Source organism: Phascolarctos cinereus, unplaced genomic scaffold, assembly GCF_003287225.1.
Source record: "Phascolarctos cinereus isolate Bilbo 61053 unplaced genomic scaffold, phaCin_HiC Scaffold_8;HRSCAF=390, whole genome shotgun sequence".
In the NCBI taxonomy this organism is placed as follows: domain Eukaryota; kingdom Metazoa; phylum Chordata; class Mammalia; order Diprotodontia; family Phascolarctidae; genus Phascolarctos; species Phascolarctos cinereus.
The window spans coordinates 63530241-63546421 of NW_027556291.1; the positions used below are offsets into that span (position 1 = coordinate 63530241).

General features: G+C 43.8%; 1 long non-coding RNA gene across 1 annotated transcript; it reads left to right on the top strand.

The window, feature by feature from the left end:
• The first annotated feature begins 6853 nt into the window (after positions 1-6853).
• Positions 6854-15959, top strand: LOC110194735 (uncharacterized). The gene is made up of 4 exons (XR_002320787.2): positions 6854-6994; positions 11045-11395; positions 11903-11964; positions 15358-15959. It is a non-coding gene; the product is annotated as an uncharacterized LOC110194735 (long non-coding RNA).
• Positions 15960-16181: the final 222 nt, after the last annotated feature.

Consider the following 16181-nt stretch of genomic DNA (forward strand, 5'->3'; position numbering starts at 1 on the left):
ACCCCGGGCACTCCTCTAGCCCCAGTGCCACGAGGTCTCCCGTTCCTGCCCCCTCTCTCACCCCACCTCATTCCTGTCCCTAACCTTCCGAGCCCCGAGCCCCTCCCCTCGGGAAGTAGCGGACCATCGGGAAACCACTACCAATTTGCTGTGCGTCCTCGGGCTAGACACTTCCTCTCTCTGGGCTCGTTTCCTTGGCCATGAAATAATACTCATCGCTCACGCTGATAGCGCTCTACTGTTCGCCAAGCATTTTGCCCGGGTTCTGATTATTTTGACAATGGCCGTTCACCTCTGCCTTTGGGGAAACAGATGAGTGAGATGCTGGGAGTGATGGAATTTGGGTGCATACGCTCAGGGTCCCCGTTTCCTTTTCTGTTGTCCTTGACAGCCCTGTCTGCCTTTTGTCCCGTGAACGGGGAGCGGCTGTGACCAAGACCACTACGTGTGGGTCAGAAGGACCGTGGAGCAGAAAGCAGCGATCGGCCCAGATAGCCAGACGGAGACAGGCAGCTTTGGAAACTTCCTTAACCGGAGACTTGAGAAGTCTAGGAGGACAAGCCTCCTCCCAGCACGCCCCCAGTCTTCTCCCTTGCCTTCAGTGTACTAGAAGGGGACCCTTGAGCTGCTGCGCCCTGGGGATCACCAGCACTAAAGCCTTTCTCCCTGACCTGGGATGTGTTCTGGGTGAAGTGCCCAAGCAGGGAAACTGAAACCTTTTCTCTTGCACGTTCGCTTGACCCTCCCACCCCCTCCAGCTATTGTCCTTATATCTCTTCCTCCCCTACTCAACCAAAGTCCAGGAAAAAGCTTTTTACACTAAGCCTTCTTGGTCTTCTTTCCACGTTCATCAATCAATCATGTCCGGCCTTCTAACTGTGGGTGTTCCCCAAGGGTCTGCTCTCTCTCTCTCTCTCTCTCTCTCTCTCTCTCTCTCTCTCTCTCTCTCTCTCTCTCTCTCTCTCTCTCTCTCTCATTCTTTTCTGTCTGTCTGTCTGTCTCTCATTCTTTTTCTGTGTCTGTCTGTCTGTCTCTGTCTCTCTGTCTCTCTGTCTCTCTCTCTCTCTCTCACACACACACACACACACACACACACACACAAAACCTCCCATGCATTCATTGATTATCTTTATGTAGATGACTCCTAAATCTACAAATCTAAGTCCTAGCTTCCCATCACTAACTGCCTTTTGGACATTTCCAGCTGAAGTTCAACACGTCCAAACCGAGCTCATGACCTCTGCAAGCCCTCACTGTCCCCTTTCCAAACGTGACTGTTTCTTTTGAAGGCACCACCATCTTCCCAATCACCACTGGGGTTCCTCAAAGTCATCCTCAACACCTCCTTCCTCTCATCACTCCATACCTCCCATACTAATCAGTGGCCGACTCTTACCTTCACATCCCAGGACTGTTGCCTTCTATCTGCTCACTCCACAATCACCTTAGCCCAGATCCTCATCACCTCTCACCTGAACCATTGCTATTGCAACTCCCCTCCCAGTAATCCATCCTCCACGCAACTGCCAAAGTGCTATTCCTGAAGCATGGGCCAGGCTGTGCCATTCCCTTTGCTCAAGAAATTTCATTAATTCCCCACTGCATTTGGAACGAAATTCAAACTTCTCTAATTAGCATTGAGAGCCCTTCAGTGTGACTCTATTATTCCAGACTGATGGATTACTCCTCTTCACTCACTATATATTTCAGCTATACACAACACTCCATCCCCTTATCTCTGTCCTTTTGCACAACTGTCCCCCATGCCTGAAATACTTTCCCTCTTCAGCCCCTCCTCTTAAAACTGAGCTCTTTAAAACTCAGCTCAAGTGACACCTCCTTTAAGAGACCTTTCTCGATTCTCCCATCTACTAGTATTTCTACCCCTCCTCCATCACTGCAATATATTACATATCCAGTGGTGTGCTGGAGCCAGCTCAAACCGGCTCCCAAGAGCCAAGTGTTAAATTTTTAGTGTGGAAATTTACACCTCAGAAAATCAGTAGCTACAAATCAGGGCTTGGTTTATTGTTTTGTTAATTGTCTAGACGTAAGAAAGTGACAGACAAAGTGTTAATAATACAGATTAAACTTAAAAGTGTGGCGAGTGGGTAACTTTCCTCCCCGAGAGAACCAGTTGTTAAACATTTACCAGCACACCTCTCTCTCTCTCTCTCTCTCTCTCTCTCTCTCTCTCTCTCTCTCTCTCTCTCTCTCTCTCTCTCTCTCTCTCTATAATATATATATATATATATATATATATATATATATATAAAATATCCATTTATTTGTGAATATATTGCCTTCCCATCTCTGTTATGTCTTTGTATCTCCAGTATCTAGTACAGTCCCTGGACACAGTAGGCACTTAATAAATGCTTGTTGATTAATTGATTCACCGTATTAAAAAAAAAAACATATGGCTACAGAAAGTTGAGTGCCTGTATAGTATAAATATAGAGGGTGGAGGCTTGAGGTGGGGAAAAATCCAGATGTGGGGTGGGGGCTGGAGCCCATAGTCTTCCTATTTTAATAAGCCGGAGCAATATTTTATATCAACCCCTAGGCTAAAATTCAAAACCCAGCCATGGCTGGTCTGTTATTTGCCCAGCTGTTTAAAGCCACAAGGGGGGGAGAGACTCCAGAATGACTGTGTACCAGAAAGACTACGTGTCTGGTGACTTGAGTATAGCGGTGGGCAAGTCAAATGTTATCTGTACTCTTTGTTGGGTAATTAATAAAGTGACATCCTGCCATCCTGCATGCTTAACTGGCTATGCACCAGTGGAAGTGGACTGTGGCAGCCCAAGCCTCGAATGCTATTTACACCACAGTCACACACACACACACACACACACGTTATCTCATTTGATCCTTGCTACAACCCCATGAGGTAATTATCTCCATCTCACTGAGCAGTTAACTGAGGCTGAGAGATTAAATGACTTGCCCAGGGTCACATAGCTAATAAGCAGGATTGGAACCTAGGTCTTTCTGATTTCAGCTCCAGCAATTTATCTATAATATTGCATTGCCGATTTGATGGGGGTTGGACTAAGGAGGCTCTAATGTTTCCATCCAATCAAAACTATTTGTTCCATGTTGTTTATTTACATAAGTTAATAACATCCTTCTAGCTCTAAATGCTATGATGTCTGCACCTCCTTTGCTTCTGCTTCTGAATCCCGATGCTCTGGCTGCTTAAGGCCAGGGCAGTAGCACTGTCATCCTCAGAACACCAGCAGCAGAGGGGAACCCTGGTATGGTGGATTAGAGTGCCAGCCTCAGAGTAAGGACAAGTCTGGGTTCAAACCTTCCCCTTGCCACACACACACACATACTGGCCACGTGAATCTGAGCAAGTCACAACCTCAGTGCCCCAGGCAACTTGTAAGGGCTAGAAGTTGTAGAATTGGGGCCAAGCCACGGACCCTTTCGAGATATTGGAGTGAGTCCCCAAACATTTTTTTCCTGGAGATAGGGAGGGGGCGCAAATGCTCACAGAGAAGGCAAGACCCAAAGCTACAACAAGGGTTGTGCAAACAATGCTTTGTGCCAGGGCACCAAATTTAGAAGACTCTGGCAGCTCGTTAGTATCATCAAACAACAGAATTTAGCACCAGTTAGAAAGAATAATTCATTTAAATAGGAATTTGCCAGTTGGCAGATGAGTAGATAAAGGATTAGACTCGGAGCCGGGAAGACTTGAGTTCTAATTAACCCCAGATGTTTCCTAGCTGGGTGACCCTGGGCGCCTCACTTAACTTCTATCTGCCTCCATTTCCTCATCTGTGAAATGGGGATAGTAATATACCATTCCTCCCTGGGCTGTTGTGAAGACCAAAGAAGATACTATACATACAGATTTACAAGCTGAAAAGCGCTATATAAATCCTAGCTATTATTATCCTACCCTGCCCGGCTCCTCCCAGCTACAGAGAACTTCCCAGCATTAGCCTGGCCCTCCCAACCCACAGCACACACCTCAGCTGAGGGGGGCGGGGCTTTTGCAGTCTTTAGGACCTGGTTTGCAATGCTTGCCCTAGGCACGAAGGTTCCTCATTAAAGCTCTTCCAAGACACCTTCTCTGCTGCAAGGCAAGACGCCCGAGCCCTGAAGCTAGTTCACTGGCCGCCTGCCTGAGCCTCAAGCTCTTTCACTGGCTGTTTAGGACAAACCAACCCTCTTGTTCCCAAGTTGCCTGATCAATCCCAGTGTGTGTGTGTGTGTGTGTGTGTGTGTGTGTTGGGGGGGGGATGACAGGCAAAAGCATGCTTGAGTCTTCCTCAATCAATCATAGGAGCAGAATAGTAATATCATTGATCTCGTGCTTGAAGGTTTGTAAAGCGCTTTAAAAATATCTCATATAGAGCTGGAAAGGACCTGAGCAAGGCAGCACCGATGCAGTGGACAGAAGACAGAAGTGGATTTGAAGTTAGAGGACCTGAGATCACATCCTGTCTGCCATGGACTGCCTGGTTGATGTTAGGCAAACCATTTCCCTTCTATGGGCCTCAGTTTCCTCATCTGTAAAATCAGAGAATCAAGAGTAAATGGTTTTTAATGTTCTTTCCAGATCTGTAATCCTATGATATCTGATTCTCTGTGACCTTATTTGGAGTTTTCTTGGCAAAGATACTGGAGTAGTTTGCCATTTCCTCCTCCAGCTCATTTTACACATGAGGAAACTGAGGCAAATGGGGTTAAATGACTTGCCCAGGGCCATACAACCAGTAAGTGTCTGAAGCCAGATTTGAACTTATGAAGAGGAGTCTTCCTGACTGAAGGCTGGGTGCTCTATCCACTACAGCACCACCTAGCTGCCCATCCTATGATTAGAGATCATTTAATCAACCTACCAATCCCCTCCTCTCTAGGACTCCAGCTCAGGGAATCTAGGACCCTCTTCCTCCCTCCCTTTCCTTCCCCTCCTCTGCTGGACTCTAGGTCAGCTGCTTCAGCTGTGTTCCAGAAAACAGGAACTGATAATGTGTTGTATCACATCTCCTTTTCATGTGGACCGTTTACAATGCTTCCCACCCCTCGCCCTCTGTGCCCAGCCTGCTCTTCTCTGCACAGGCAGGCCCAGCTTCTCATCTTGTCTCTTCAGCCCCGCCCCTTAGTCCCCCAGCCTGGAAGGGTGACTGAAAGAATCCCACCCCCTCCAGTCTGAGGGCTTCCCAGCCCTTTCGCTTCTCCTTTCCCTACTGAGCCCTCTGCCTCGGTGGCTGACTCAGGGACAAGTTCCCCTCTGAGGAAGATGAGGCCCCACTCAGCTTCCTCAGGCTCAGTGGGGTTTCCCTTTTGCCGAGCAGAAGCCAAGCCTGCTGCTTCAGGGAAGGTCAGCTACAACAGCCATTTCCCATATGGGCCACCCCATGAGGGACTAGAGAGGAAGTTTGGGCCAGTACATTGAGTGCTGGATTTGGAGTCAGAGGGGCTGGGTTCCAATCCCACCTCCCCCACTTACTACTTGTATGTTCTGGGGCCTGCCCCTTTCCCACCTTGAGCCTCAGTTTCCCACTCTGTAAAAAGAGGGGTTGGACTAGCCGACCTCTAAGTTTCCTTCCAGCTCTGATGTACGCTCCAATGTAAGACCTTTGACATGTCACTTCCCCTCTCTGGGGTTCAGTTTTCTTCTCTGAGGGGATTGGACAAGATGGCTTCTGAGATTTAGGATCCCTAGTAGGGCCTAATTCTGTCCCCTGGAGCAGAAAAGAAATCTAATAATCCCTCTTCCACACGACAGCCTTTTAAATAGAATCATAGGATAGTTATTGCTATTAATATAAACACAATCTGCCAACCTCGAAACAACCCTGGAAGGAATTGGGGAGCGCATTTACTCTAATGCCGTTTTATGGTAAAGAACTTGAGGCTCAGAGAGGTTCAGTGACTTGGCCAAGTTTACACAGCCGCAAAGCTTGGACTTGAACAGAAGTTTTCTTACTCCAAGCCCAGAATTATTGAAACAGAGAACTGAATTATTTCAAGAATTATCCCAATTACATCATGTGGAGTTTAAGGTTACTTGCAATCAAAACACATCTCCAGTTTCATACCTAGCTCCTTGAAACATTCAGTATGTGACATGATTCAAGTCATAGGCTTATCGACTCCTAGATCTCCAGGTGTAAAGGACTTCAATCCCCTCATTTTATAGAGGCCCCTGGAGGGGAAGTGACTTGACCAAGATCACATGTAGAATCCTAGATCTAGAGCTATAAAGGCAGACCTCAGAGACCATCTAGTCCAACTCCCTTCTTTTACAGAAGAGGAAACTGAGGCCAAGACAGATTTGTCCTCACTCACACAGGTAGTAGCTTCCAAACAGGATTTGAACACAAGTCTTCTGACTCCAAATCAAGCCTCATTTGTCCTACTTAACACTGTCTTCTTCCTCATCAGCTCCTCATTTTCTCCACAGAATGAGAACCTTACCTTCCTGTTGCACTTTGACCTCACATCACTGACTCTTCTACTCTTAGTTATATCCTGAGGATATATGTGGAGACACTTCAGTGATGAACGAATAAACGAACGAATAAGCAAATTAATTTTATAGGTCCATTAAACAACAAACCATGGGATGTTGAGCTTGGAAAGACCTTAGATATCATCTCAGCCAACGCCTTCCCATTTTATACCTGAGGAAACTGAGGCCCAAAGAACTTAGTGACTTTCCCAAAGTCAACCAGCTGAGAGGTGGCCTAGCTGGAATTAAACTCAGCCATGGATAGCTGAGAGATTAAATGTATTTTAAGGCTTACAGAGTACTTTCTTCCTTAAAAGTCAGATGAAGTAGATATTGCTTATTGTCTCTATTTTACAAATAGGAAGTAGCAGAGCCAGGGCTCAAACCCAGGTCTTCCTGCTGCAAATACACGGCTGTCTCTACTATCCCACACTGCCTCCTTATCTTGCATTCCCCAGAGGAGCAACATGAGAATACCGCTAGAAGAGAAAGAATCTGGGGCCCTATGACATCAGAAGTGTGAGTCACCTGTGTTCCCAATGTATGTTATTTTCCACGACTGTACTCTAGATGTCTGTGTCCGCTATTCTTAACTGACCAAAGTGTGGAGTCATCAAGAGCGTGTGTATCAAGTTTATGGGGCAAGGGGTGGGGGGATACTCTTGTAACCACTGCTCTTTCCACACCCTATCAGTTGATACCTTTGTTTTCAAGCTAGTTGTGTCTACTGGAAGACTGCTGAAATTAAACGCACTGGTGAGATCTCATGAGCCAATCCACAGAATACCTTGAACTTGGGGACTCAAAACTATATCTGAGCTGGGGGAGGGGAGGGGCAGGGCAGGGTCACCCCAGACCAGGTGCTGTGCTCTAATATATCATACATATCATATAACTAATATATCATTTTCAGTCATTTCCAAGTCCTCATCAAGACTTTTTCTCCATTTTATTTGTCTTAGATGTTCATAGTTTTGGGGCACTCTAGTCTTTGGATTCTGCTCCCTTCTCCAACTTTGCATTATTTCATAAAAGTCTTTCCAGTTTTTTTTTGTATTCCTTAAACTTATTTGTCTTAATTGCATTATGATATTCCATTACATTAATGTAACAAAATTTACTTGTCCATTTCTCTCTGGCTGAATGTTTAGGACAGGATGTTTTCCAGGTTTTTGCAATTGCTTAATTCTACTATGAAAGAAAATCTCACAACGGATAGCCCTTTTTGGTGTGTTTGTTTTCAGGATATATTCCCAACAATGGAATGATTGGGTCAAAGGCTAAGATTATTTTTGCAACTTTTACTGTGTACTGCCAGACTGTTCTCCAAAAAGATTCTGCTAATTTGCAATTCTACCGGCAATGGATGAGTGTGCTGCGGACAAATCCGCAGCAATGAGTTTGGTTGATTTTAATTATTTTTGCCAATTTGACTGACATGAGAAGGTACCTCAAAGATGTTTCCATTTGTATCTCTTTAATTATTCATGATGTTGTATGTTTTTCAAGTGATTATTGTCAATTTGTGTTTCCTCCTTTGAAAGCTGTCTGCTCCACCAAAACCAGGAGAACAATTTATATAGTAACATCAACACTGTAAAGAAAAACAAATTTGAAAGACTTAGGAATTCTGACCAAAGCCATGGTTCCAGAGAAGTAATGATAAAGTGTGCTACTCGCCTCCTAACAGAGAGGTGATAGATACAACTTGCTAAATGAGACACACATTTCTGGACAGGGGAAATGAGTGGATTTGTTTTGTTTGACTATGCATATTTGTTTCAAGGATTGTGGGGGTTTTTCTTTAGGAGCAGGAATTGGTGGGAGAGAGGAGAGCTGTCAATAATCCTGTTGTTGTTGTTGTTGTTTTTAGGCAGTTGGGTTAAGTGACTTGCCCAGGGTCACACAGCTAGTAAGTGTCAAGTGTTTGGTCTGAGGCCACATTTGAACTCAGGTCCTCCTGACTTCAGGGCCGGTGCTCTATCCACTGCGCCACCTAGCTGCCCTGTCAATAATCTTGTCAAAAAAAATAAGAAGAAAAAGAAAAAGGTAATTCAAATGTCTTTTTAAATGCCCAGAAGAGAACAAAAGAAAGGTCAGAAGGAAACATCTACAAGCAGGGTAGTTTTGTAAGTAACATGGTGAATTTATTAGATTATTAAAAAGCAAGCTGTCTGTATACAGTAGAGATCCGAAGTTTCCTATGTAAATCTCTTCCCTTTCCACTTTATATGTGAGAATGTTCAGGCGTTTAGGGTATTCATTAAGTTCCGAATACAAAAAGAGAAAATTAATTTTAAAAATTATAATTGCCTACTCACATCCTTTGAGCATTTTATCCATTGTGAATTTTTAAAAGCAAAATATTTACATTTCTCATACAGCCAAAATTCACTGGGGGTATTTTGTGAAAGATATGGGTCTAAATTACTTTCCTGCCAAATTGCAAAGCAATCATCCCCAACTGATGTGTTAAATAACAAATCCTTTTACCAGTTTTTATCTCCTGATCTTTTGGCATATCTATTTAATTCCATTGTTCACTTTTTCTATGTATGAGCTAGTACCCAGAAGTTTGCAAGCTAACTGCTTTGTAATATGCTTTAATATCCTTAATGTGTTTAAAATATTTTAAAGCCTGGGAGTAGAAGACCACCTTCATCAACTTTTCTCCTCTGTGTGCCCTCTGACCTTCTTGATTACATGGTTCCCCCCTATCATATAAATAATATTAGTATTTCTGTCTAATTCTATAAAGAAATCCTTTGGTTTTTTTATTATCATTGTAGTGAATATACAAATTAATTTAAAGAGTATGATAATTTTTACTATATTAGTCTGAGCCATCCATGAACATTGAATGATTTAGTTGCACCTTTATTTAGTTTTAAAGTAGTGCTTATAACAGGTCTCATGGTTCTGGAAATTCAATTTAGGAATTAGATATTTAGGATTAAAAATCCTAAGAGGTCAATTCCTAAATATTTTACAGGGTTTTTTTTTTGTTATTGTAAAAGGAGTTTTTATTATGTTTTCTATACCTTTATTACTAATAAATTAGAATGCAGATGATTTTTTTAAGTTAATCTTGTATCCATCAACTTTGCAGAATGCATGTGTATTCATTAGGTTTTTTGGGCTTGAGGCTATTTGATTTTCTAGACACACAATTATATTATCTAAAAGTTAGACTCTTTTGACCTGTCCTTTTCTAATGTTAATACCTCTAATTTTTTGTGGCTTATTGCAATGACTAGACTTTTTAATATGATGTCAAATAAAAGAAGTGAGAACAGGCTTTCTTACTTTGTACCCGATTCTAGCAGGAAGACATAGAATGTTTTGCTATATTACGTTATGTCATGCCATGTTATATTGCATTGTATTATATCACATTATATATTGTATTGTAATATATTATATGACATTATATTATATTGTATTATAACATATTACATTATATTATATAATATCATATAATATTATAATAGATTATATTATATTATACAATATTATGTTGTATTGCATTATAATATATTACATTATATTGTATTATACGACATCGAATTATATTGCATTATAATATATTATATTACATTATATTATATTGCATTGTGTTGCACTGCATATATTATACTATATATCATATCATATCACATCATATCACATCATATACTATATCATGTTATATCATGTTCTGTTCTGTTCTATTACTCCCTCTATTATGACTAGAAGTTCATTCTATTCATTTTGTACTCCTGATTTGTAAAGTCAGGGGGAGGATCAGATGACCTCTAAGGTACCTTGCAGCTAGAAGTCCTATGATGTTTCTAATCTTATTTCCTGCTGCTTATCTGTTTAAACACTGCACCAAGCCCACCTCTATCAACACATCTTATAGTTTCCTCCCTCTACACCTTTGTTCATGCGATCTCCCGATCTCCCCGCCTGGATGCCATCCCCACTCCTCCGCCTATCTAAATCCAACTTATCCTTTGAGGCACAGATCCAATTTCCGCCTCCTCTGGGAAACCTTCCCTCCTCAGAGTGATCTCTCCCTCCTTCCTCCTGACAGACAGAAAGTATTTCTTGCCCACGTCACCCAGCTGATATTTTAGCACAGACTTTATTGCATAGCTATAGCTCAATCGCTGCACATCAGGGCTTAATTTATTGTTTCATTGATTGTCTAGATTTGAGAAAGTGATGGTGAAATTGTTCAATAATGCAGATGAAATCTAAAAGTGTGTCAGTGCATTTTTTTTTGTCCAGCTAGCCTGTTGTTAAATATTTACCAGCATACCGCTGGTTATAACAGCAAGAACAATAGACCCGGGAGTGGAAGACCTGAGTTCAAGCTTGAGAGAGCCTCAGTTGACTGGAGACTGAGTGGCCATCGGATAAGTCACTTAAACTCTCAATCTCTTCTCTCTAAAATGAAGATAATGATAATCCTCCAAAGGTTGTTTATGAGAATCAGATCTACTTTGTAATTGTAAAATACTATTTAAATGTAACATTCTTAGTTCTTGTTTTGAATGCAAATCTCTTATCTTGGACTCTTTGCAGGCAGGAAGGCATTATAGTGAAGTGAAAGGGGGGCATTAGAGGACCTGGGTTCAAATTCTTACTCTGTGACTTACTGCTAGCAAGACCCATCCCCTCTCTGGGCCTCAGTTTCCTCTTTTGTAAAATGAAAGAGCGGGACCAGATGACCTCTGAGGTCCCTTCCAGCTCTATAGTTAGGAGCTGGGATGGCAGGAGAGTTTTGCTTCCATCTGCTTTTCTGCAAGTTTCAACAATTGCTCTCATGGGGAGACTGTTTGGCGGCCAGGATGCCCAGAGAGACATGGAGGCAACAGCATCTCCGGTGCCCTCAGGCTGGTGCTCTAGGTGACCTGAGCACATGGAGGCCTGAAGGTTGGTCTCCTTGAGGCTCCTTCCTTCCCTTCCCTCTGGCCCTGCAGAACCAGGCTGATTTCCACCCTATTGTTCTTTGTGCAAACCCTGTCTGCTCCTCCCCTTTCACAGCCTTCTCAGGCATATGTGTCTGTGCTCATGAGTGCTTGTTGTGTGTGTGTGTGTGTGTGTGTGTGTGTGTGTGTGTGTGTGTGTGCACACCTGGCCAATCTGAGGCTATTGAATTTCTCCATGTTTATCCAAGAAACTTTGCTTTGTCAGCTCTCGCTTCCGGGATTCTGAACTCGGTTATTTGGGGATGCCCAGCTGAGGTTCAAGGAAGTGAGGGATTCCCCAGAGAGCTTTACAACATTTATTCAAGAAATGCCTTCTGGGCCTGCTCTGATTAGCTGGGCCTGAGCTCGGAGCCCAGGGGCCAGGCCGGGGAACTAGGCCTTCAGCACAGGCAGGCTGGCCCAAGCTGGGATAACAGGGTCAGCTTGCCCATTTTTGCCCTCCTTTCACTAGCACCTACCACAGAGCCTGGCACACAGGACCGGAAGAGGGATTGGATCTGTGTTTCCCTAGAGGTAAGGAACTCCCAGGTGAGGAAACTCACTGTAAGGCCTATTCCTCTTAGAGAGCTGTCCAGAGGACTGAGTTTAAGTGACTTGCCCCAGGGTCACACAGCCAGGATGAGTCAGAGGCTCAAAGTAGTAGACTTTGGGGACTGATGAATAGGGTGTGTGTAGAATTGATTTGAACTGAATTGTCCTAAGGAGGACTGGTTGGGAACCAGCCAAGAGAGCATCTTACAGTCCTCTGTACAGAATAACAGAAGCAGTAGTAGCTTCATCATTCTGTGTCATATGCCTCTATAAAAAAGAGTACCCGATTCAGGAAAGAAAGAAGGAAACAGGCATTTCTTAAGAGCCTACTATGTTCCAGATACTGCATTAAGCCCTTTGCAAATATTATCACATTTGTTCCTTGCAGCAACCCTGGGAGGTAGGATCTATGATAATCCCTATTTTACAGTTGGGGAAACTGAGGCAGATAGCAGTTAAGTAACTTGCCCAGTTAGTGTTGGAGGCTGTATTTGAACTTGGGTCTTCCTGAGTCCAGACCCAGTGTGCCACCTAGCTGGGTTCTAGTCCAGGCTCTGGCAAGTTCTTGATTTGGAATCAGAAGATTTGAGTTAGAGTCCTGTATCTACGCTTTACTCTCTGTATGACCTTGGTCAAGTCACTGCTGCTCTCTGCAACTCAGTTTCCCTCTCTGTAAAATAAGGAGAGTGAACTCTTGGGTCGCTGTCAGTTGGAAATACTGTGAACTTACTTGCAGTAGGACCTTGGAGGAAATCACTTTGCTTTTCTGGGCCTCAGTTTTCTCATATGTAAAAGGGAGACACGGATACTTAACCCATCTGCCTCCACAGATTCAGAGAATTCCCAAGCTAGGAGATGAAAGATCATCTCCTATATAATGCTCTCATTTTTACAGAGGGGGAAACTGAGACCCAGAGTGGAGATTCTCCTACTCTATCCTATCCACCCCCTCATTGCAGAGAGGTATCATAAGATCTTAGATATAGGGTTAGAAAGTACCTCATAGGCCATCTGTTCCAATTCCTTTATGTTACAGAAAAGGAAACTGAGGCCCAGGGAAAGGAAGTGACCTGCCCAAGTTTATACAGGTTGTAAGCATCAGAGAGATTTGAACTCAGATCTTCTGACTCCAAGGCTCTTTCCACTGTAGCATGTGGACCACACCCTTCCATCCTCTCCTATTCCCCAGTGGAAAATGAAAAATAGATGGATAGGTAGATAGGTAGGTAGATAATGCATTTATTAAGTGCTTACTATGTGCTAGGTATCTTGCTAAGTGCTGGAGATACAAACAAGCAAAGTAGGCCCTGCCCTCAAGTAGCTTACATTCTAACAGACAAGACAACACATGAAGACAACACATGACGTCAAACAGACAGAGTGTTATAAACATGGCGACAGGGAGGAGATGCCTGGCAAGTATTGGAGAGGCCAGTGAGGTAAGGAGAAAGCTCTCTTATCAGAGGAGGGAGGGGGACCTTAAGGGGCAGAGTTCAAAGTTGGAGGAGATGTGGATAACAGTGGGAGTGTAGGCAATATGGTGAACAGAAGGCGGCCTGGCCCACAGAAGAGATTCCCTCTGTTCATGGTCATCCCCACTACATACACTTTTAAAATTGAGGGAAATGAGTCCAGAGAGGGGTATGTCTACTATCACTCATCCAGACAGACAGACAGACAGAGGCAAAAAACAAACAAACAAATGAGAGAGGGGAGAGAAACAAAGAGAGAGAAAGGAAGAGGAGAGAAAGAGAAAGAGAAAAAGAGGAGAGAGAAGGAGAGAGAGAAAGAGGGGAGAAAGAGAGGAAAGAGAGAGGAAAGAGAGAAACAAAGAAAAAGAGAAAGGAGAGAAAGAAACAAAGAGAAAGAGGAGACAAAGAAAGAGAAAAAGAGGAGAGATAAAGAAACAAAGAAAGAGAGAACGAGGAGAGAAAGAAACAAGGAAAGAGAAAAAGAAGAGAGAAAGAAAGAGGAGAGAGAGAGAACTCAGCCTCTTTCCTTTCTCCACTTGTTGCTAAACATGATTCTCTCACCTCCTTCCTTCCTTCCTTCTTTCCTCTTCCCCCTCCTCTCACCTTGGGAAAACACATAATTGGATATGAGGGAGTGTGGTATAGTGGAAAGAGCCCTGGGGTCAAGTTCCCCAGTTGGAGGGGGGGGGCCTCAGCCCTGTCGCCTACTAGCTGTGTGACCTTGGGTACCTCACCCTTCCTCTCAGAATTGGTTACCTCCTTGGCAAAATGGAAATCATATCATGTGCCCTTCCTAAGTCATGGGGCAGCTGTAAGGATATAACATAGGATCAAGGATGTGAATGCACTCTGTTATTTCTCCATTATTCTTTTTTTTTTTCAGCCAAAAACAAGGTTTATTAAAGATCTGCCATATGAGCTAGAGTCTTAAGGAATCTGAGCATCTGTGAGATATTGGCTAGATTGTAAAAATCTGAGCAGTGGCTAGATTATAAGAATCCAAGTCTCTCCATCATTCTTGGAAGGTGCCTTTGTTTTTATTACAGCTGAGTATTCTTCTTCCAGTTCCTAAGTGAAGAGCCCCAAGATGACACAGGGTGCAGGGATCAATGACTTACGCAGCTTTGTAAATAGAGCAAAGGTTCTTGAACAGCCTAGAAACATCCTTGAAGGGCCCAGTAAAGACATGGGGCTCAGATAAAGGCCATCATGGTGGGTACCAGGCCTCCACCCCAAACCATGGCTTGGTCAAGATGAAACAGGTGGAACTCAGCCTCCAGTCAATGGTACAGAGGGCAAAATAGGACTGACTCTGAGTTAGAAGACCAGAGTTCAGGGGCAGCTAGGTGGCACAGTGGATAGAGCACCAGCCCTGGAGTCAGGAGGACCTGAGTACAAATCTGGCCTCAGACACATAACACTTACTAGCTGTGTGACCCTGGGCAAGTCACTTAACCCCATTGCCTCACCAAAAAAAAAAAAAAGACATTTACAAGAAGACCAGAGTTTAAATCTTGCTTCTGATGCTTGCTACCTGTGTAACCTTAGGTAAGTCCCTTGTCCCTCCTGGGCCTCAGTTTCTTCTTCTGTAAAATGAGGGGGTTGGACTTTGATGGCCCGTAAGGTCTCTTCCAGCTCTAGAGCTCAGACTGTATGCTTCTTCTCAATCCATAGCTAGAGGAGGTAGCGTCTATCAGATTCTGTCGGGGGGCTCTGAGTCTGGGGTGACAGCGTGCCCTGGAATTTGGGAAGAATGGACCTTAGCAAGCATGCTTGTCTCCCTAGTTAGAATGTAACAATTGTTTCACTCTTTGTATTTGTATTCCCAGCACCTGGCGTGTAGTATGTGCTTAAATGCTCCCTGATGGACTGCTATTCTGAACCATTCCCTCTTATTTTTCAGAGGAGAAAAGTGAGGCTCACAGGAGTCACATGACTAAGTCCCTGGAAGACTGATCCTCATCTCCCACCTTCAACTCCAGTCATCATCCCTGTCACTTCCCAGACTAGAGCTCCCTTCTTTTCTTTTGTTTTTTTTTTTTTAAGGCAATTGAGGTTAAGTGACTTGCCCAGGGTCACACAGCTAGTAAGTGTCAAGTGTTTGGTCTGATTTGAACTCAGGTCCTCCTGACTTCAGGGCCGGTGCTCTATCCACTGCGCCACCTAGCTGCCCCAAGAGCCATCCTCTTTACCTGGAATTCCGTCCATCCTTACCTCCACCTGTTAGAGTTTCTTTCTTCCTTCATCACCTTCTATGTGAAATCTCTTTTCCAGATCCTTCTTGTGTTCTCCCTCCCTAACTGCTCTGCAGTATACTTTGTGTATATCTGTGTTTATTCTCTTTCTATTTCTGCAGTATATACTTAATATATGTGCTTTTTATCTCCCCCATTTGAGTGTGAGCTCCTTGAGATTAGCAATTGTTTCACCCATTGTCTGTCTCCCCAGTGCTTAGCATATTGCTTGGCACCTAGCTTATAATAAATAAAGACCTGGTTGATTGATTGCTTCTTCTCATTTTATAGATCTGGGCAAACTGAGGACCCAAGAGGGTCAGTGGCTAGAGCCAAGTGGTGGGAGCCAAGCCAGGCAGCTGCCCAGAGCTGAGCCTGGGCCCCCCGGGGGCACCAGACCACACTACCTTGGGGTGGAAAGCTGTGGATTCTGTGTTCAAACTGTACTCGAGCTTTTCCACGTCCTACATTTGGCCTGCGGGAGGAGGACGGA